This window comes from Cannabis sativa, chromosome 4 (genome assembly GCF_029168945.1).
Source record: "Cannabis sativa cultivar Pink pepper isolate KNU-18-1 chromosome 4, ASM2916894v1, whole genome shotgun sequence".
Taxonomy (NCBI): domain Eukaryota; kingdom Viridiplantae; phylum Streptophyta; class Magnoliopsida; order Rosales; family Cannabaceae; genus Cannabis; species Cannabis sativa.
Window position 1 is genome coordinate 17229543 of NC_083604.1, and position 6000 is coordinate 17235542.

The following is a 6000-nucleotide window of genomic DNA, read 5'->3' on the forward strand; positions in this document are numbered from 1 at the left end:
TGATGCAGGTGTTCTTAGTTATTGATCTTCCATCAGTTTATAACATATTGATGGGTCACCCTACATTGATTGGACTAGGAACAGTAAGTTCAATCAAACACCTATCTCTAAAGTTCCTGACACAAGCAGGAGTCGATGTGCTACGAGGTGACCAATTATTGGCTCGCGAATGTTATCGCGTAGAACTTCAAAATAGAAGAGCCAATCATCAACTGATGGTAGTCATAACAGAAAAAGGGGAGGAGAAAGAAGAGGATCTAGATCCTAGAATCTAAGACGAGAATAACCATCTAAAACCAATTGAAGAGCTAGAAGAGGTTATTTTAAATCCAAACAATCCCACTAAATGTGTGTTTATTGGGAAGAATTTGGATGAAAAACTAAAATAGCAGTTAATTGACTTTTCGAAGGCAAACCAGGATCAATTCACCTGGAGCAATTCAAACATGATAGGGATTGACCCTTAAGTGATCCATCATCAATTCAATATCGATCCTAATTACCCAGCAAAAACGGTGACCCCTAGACTCTGAAAGACAAGGGGCACTTAAAAAAGAGGATGATAAATTATTTACCAATGACTTTATACAAGATGCCTTTATCTCTCGTGGGATTTCAAATCATGTTCTTGTCTTGAAACCAAATGGCACCTGGAGAACTTATATTGATTTTTCAAACTTGAATAAGGAATGTCAAGAAGATTCTTTTCCACTATCAAGGATTGACCAGTTAGTGGATGCAACTACAGGACACGAGCTGATGACGTTTAAGGACGCATATTATGGATATAACTAGATCAAAATACATGTCCCTGATCAAGAACATACAAGTTTTGTAACAAATATGGGACCATACTGTTATAAAGTCATACCATTTGGTTTAAAGAACGCTGGGGCAACATATCAACGACTAGTGAATGGGATGTTCAAAAAATAGATTAAACGAAATATGGAAGTCTATGTCGATGATATGCTAAAAACTCGATAAAAAGTGAAGATCACACAAAGGACCTCGCAGAGTGCTTTGGGATACTTAAAAAATATAATATGAAACTTAATCTGAAGAAATGTTCTTTTGGAGTTTCTTCAGGAAAATTTCTTGGTTTCATAGTAAATGCGAGAAGAATTGAAGCCAACCCAGAAAAAAATACGGCCCTAATCGAGATGCCTTCACCAACGAAGCCAAAAGAATTCCAAGCCTTGACAAGAAGAATGGCGGCGTTAAACAGATTCATTTCTAAATCAACAGACAAGTGTCTTCCATTCTTTAATGTTTTATGAGGTAATAAGAAATTTGAATGGACTGAAGAATGAGAGGAAGCTTTTAAAAGTATAAAGAAACATTTATCGACACCTTCAATTTTGGCCAAACCAATAACTAGAGAAACTTTATACCTTTACTTAGCTATCTTGGAACATCCAATCAGTGCAGCCTTGGTACGAGAAGAGGGAAAGCACCAACAACCTGTTTACTATGTTAGTAAAAGGTACTGGGGGCAGAATCAAGATATCCTCCTCTTAAAAAAACTTCCATTATGTCTAAATCATGCATCGCGTAAATTACGGCCATATTTCCAAGCACATCCCATCAAAGTCTTAACTGGTCAGCCACCAAGAGAAGTTTTATCAAAATCTGATGCTTCAAGAACATTGATAAAATGGTCAATCAAACTGGGACAATTTCGATGTAACCTACCACCCGAGAACATCAATCAAAGGCCAAGCTTTGGCCGACTTTCTAATTGAAGGAATAATCTCAGAAGAAGACCCATTCGTCGAGCACAATATTGAAACTAGGAAATTATATGTAGATGGGGCTTCAAATGAGAATGGCTCAGGGGAAGGAGTCATAATGATGTCGCTTGACAACTTTAAATTCCCCTACGCATTAAGATTCCAATTTGATACTTCAAACAACGAAGCAGAATATGAAGCTTTGTTGGCTGGCTTGAGAATAGTTGAAGCATTAAAAGTTAAGAATCTTATATGCTATAGTGACTCACAACTGATTGTGAATCAAGTTCTAGGTGAATACCGGGCAAAAGGATTTAAGATGGAAAAATATTTAGAGAAGCTTCGAAAAAACTTGGAAAAGATTGATTAATTTAAAATTGAACAAATTTCAAGAGAACATAACTCTAATGTCGATGCACTTGCAAAATGAACTCGACATGTTGAATTTGGTACTGGTCAAAGTTTTGAGCGACCCGAGTATATGTGAAAAGGAAGAAGTAGAGATGATAGATGCTTTGCCAACATGGATGACACTCATAGTCAAATATCTACTCAATGAGGAACTTCCTACAAACAAAATTGAGGCACACAAACTCTTGTATTCAGTACATCGCTATATAATAGTCGAGGGAAAATTGTACAAGAGAGCTTATTCAATGCGTGCGTGTTACCAGCAGAAGCTACTGAAATAATCAAAGAAATTCATGAAGACTTTTGAGGAGACCATGCAAGTTGGCATAGTTTGTCAAAGAAAATTATCCGTCAAGGATACTATTGGCCAATAATAAATAAAAATACACAAGAATTTGTTAAGAGATGCAATAAATGCCAAAGGTTTTCACATATACCTCGCATACCACCAATAGAGTTGAGAATGATGACCTCGCCATACCCATTTGCGATGGAGGATTGACCTGATTGGGGCATTACCCACGGGGCGAGTCGGAGCAAAGTACGCAGTAGTAGCAGTCTACTTCTTTACAAAATAAACAGAAGTTGAACCTCTTGTTTCCATAACTTACAAAAAAGTTCTTGATTTTTTTATAAAGAACATCATTTGAAGGTTTGGAATACAAATTAAAATAGTATTTGATAATGGAACCCAGTTTGACGGTAAGCTATTTACAGAATTATGTGAAATAAATAAGACTATTAAAAGCTTCATGTCAGTATCGAGACCTCAGACAAACGGACAAGTAGAAGCTGTTAATAAAACTTTAAAAGATACTATTAAGAAGAAGTTGGACGTTGCTAAAAAAATATGGGTAGATGAACTACCACAAGTACTTTGGGCTCACAAAACAATAGAAAAATAGCGATGGGACACACTCCATTCTCGTTAGCATTTGGCTCGAAAGCAATGCTACCGCTAGAAGTTAACATTGCAATCTATAAGCGTGAATTCTATAATCAAGAAGAAAAGCATGAACTCCTGAATATGTCCTTGGACTTACTTGAAGAAAGACGTAATGAGTCGCAAATAACTAATGTAGCTTACCAACATCGAATCACGAGGTACTGTAATGAAAGTGTCAAGAAGAGGATCTTTAATGTTGGAGATTTGGTGTTAAGGCGTGTATTTACAAACACGCGAGATCCCACTGCTGGAGTGTTTAACCCAAACTGGGAAGGTCCTTATGTTATTAAAGCAGTAGTGGGAACTGGGGTTTATAAATTAGCTCGGCTTAATGACTCGCTAATAAAGAACCACTAGAATAGAGAATATTTGCGACCTTATTACCAGTAGAAATCAAATTATAAATGATGTATTTATCTCTAAAATAGTTAAATTCTTATTATTAATAAAATTAAAGTTTGTTGAAGTAATTACAAGGTTTATCTTTTTAAAATTCCTTGGGGCATATATATGTATAATAACTGGAATTCATCTACAGATACATATTATGTTGCAAATCTAGAAAATTGAAATTTTAAAATTTTTCTACAAAGGCAATGATAACTAATTAAAATTGTCTATGGACAATATAAAGTCAAAGAACTGGAAAGCCTTTTCTTTAGAAAGAAAAAATCAAAATGGTAGCTGTAAATGAGACGAACTCATAAAATAACATAAAGATATGTGCGAGTTGAATATTTTAACGGCTCGCGTTGTTCTAGCATATATTATAAACGAAGCAGAAGAATGTCTTGAAAAATAATACTAAAGCTAAAATATGAATAGAAGATCTAACTATTCATATGAGCAATCAAAAGATATACAAAATAATTCTATAAGTGAATTATTCAAACTATTTTTTAAGTTTGCTCTAAAGAAATATGTTCACTTATAGCAGATTAAAATTGCTCGCGTATAACATGGGAGATTAAAATTGCTCTCATAAAGTAATGCAGATGAGAACTGCTCGCAAAATAAAACTACACGAAGATTATAACTGCTCGCGCATATACATAGTAGATTGATAACTACTTAAATATATCAAAGAAAAATAGGTACAATGGAAATTCTTCCCAAAGTATCCTAAGTTGGATCAAAATATAAATGTTTAGATTGTGAAATAAAATGCAATAAACAAAATTATTTAGTTCAAGCATAAGATACGAGGCATTAAAAGTAAAGATAAATATATAAAAAAGCAAAGTTGGCCATCCAACAATACAAAGGTCTTTACATAAATAATGCCATTAGGGGGAACCATTGTCTCGGCCAAAGGGCTATTTTTCTCAATATAAAAAATATATAAATAATGAAATAAAAACCAAGTCTACATGGTGGGAGACCTGGATGGATCTTCCTCAGAGTCCACTACTTCATCTTTCTTGATCTTCTCGCAGTAAGCTAGAACATCCACAGCACCTTCACCCACGAAGGTCAATTCAATGTTGGGATTGGCCAGCAATGCTCTGTAACTGGGTCATTTTGCAACATTTTTTCATCTCTCCTTAACATCAACCTTGACGCCCTTAAGCTTTACATTCACTTTATTGAGCTCTTCCTGGAGTTTTTGACATGCCTTGCGTTGGTCCTTGTCTTCCTTTTGAGCACTCTCGAGCTCAGCCTTGTGGTTCCTCTTTAGTTCCTCAGCATCTTTTGTCAGGTAGATGTTCTCCTTCTGGGCATTTGTCCACTGCTTCGTAAGACCCTCTCGTTGTTCAATGGATTTGCGAAGATTAGATTCCAATTGTTGGATTTTCTGAAGACCCCAGTGTTGTGCCACATTAGATAGAAAAGATGTTTGCAAAAAGAATAAATAAGTTTATAAGAAAAATACGGGAGAAAATAAAATAAAATAAAGAATGAAGAAAGGAACTAACTGAAACACTAAAGTTTAGGCTCCTTTCAAATAACTCCTCGAAGTTGCCATTGTTCACCAAATTCCAGTTGCCAGATAAGAAAGATTTTAAATGGGGCCAACTTGAAGTGGCATATTGCGAGCAAAACTGCGAGCCAGTACTTCCTGCTTCACGAGGCAAGGGGCAGGAAGGTTCCAACGACCATTTAAGGTTCTTTACTCAAACCCTTGACTTGCTCATCAATATCCACAATAGCAGGAGTTTGATAGTGAACCTGATCGTCAGCTGGCTAGATGATTATTTGTTGTAAGGCACATTTTTTGTTGGCAGTGGTCTTCCTTGACCTCTTCATGGGCTCTGATTTGCTCCCGATGATGTTTTTGAGGCAGCAATCCTCTTCTTACCCTTTTTGCCAGAGGGATTGAGAAGGTTTTCCAAATCAATATTTGTGAGACAAAGAAGAAGATTAATCAACACATTCAACAATGGATAATAAAAAGGTAGGGAATAAACTCCCACTTAAAGAAAAAGTTACCGTAATCATTAGATGATGAAGAGGAAGAACTATGGTAATTACTAAACTCCTTAGACCCGGTGATCATGTATATATTGTAAGGGTTTATTGGAGACAAATCCCAATATGAATCCAGATGACTCACCCTATCCAAGTTAGTACCATACTGCTCGACGATTCTGAAGTACGAACTAGTGCAACTAAGTTGGACATGAAATTGGGGGTACCAACCATTACACCTTTGAGTTATGCAATCTATACAAAAATTATCCCAAGTATATAAGTTGTATCGGCTATCCTTAAAGGTTACTAGCGAGGTACGTGCGATCCTAAGTGTAGTTGGAGACCATCCACATTGATTACCTCAAGATGCTTCTTCTTTAGCTTCCCGAGAGTACTTTTTTGAGATAATGAGTGCGAGCCACATAATCTTTATCTTCCTCATCGGCTAGAACTGGGGCCCTCTGCCACTTAGAATATTTCTAACCTTGTAGTCGCAGG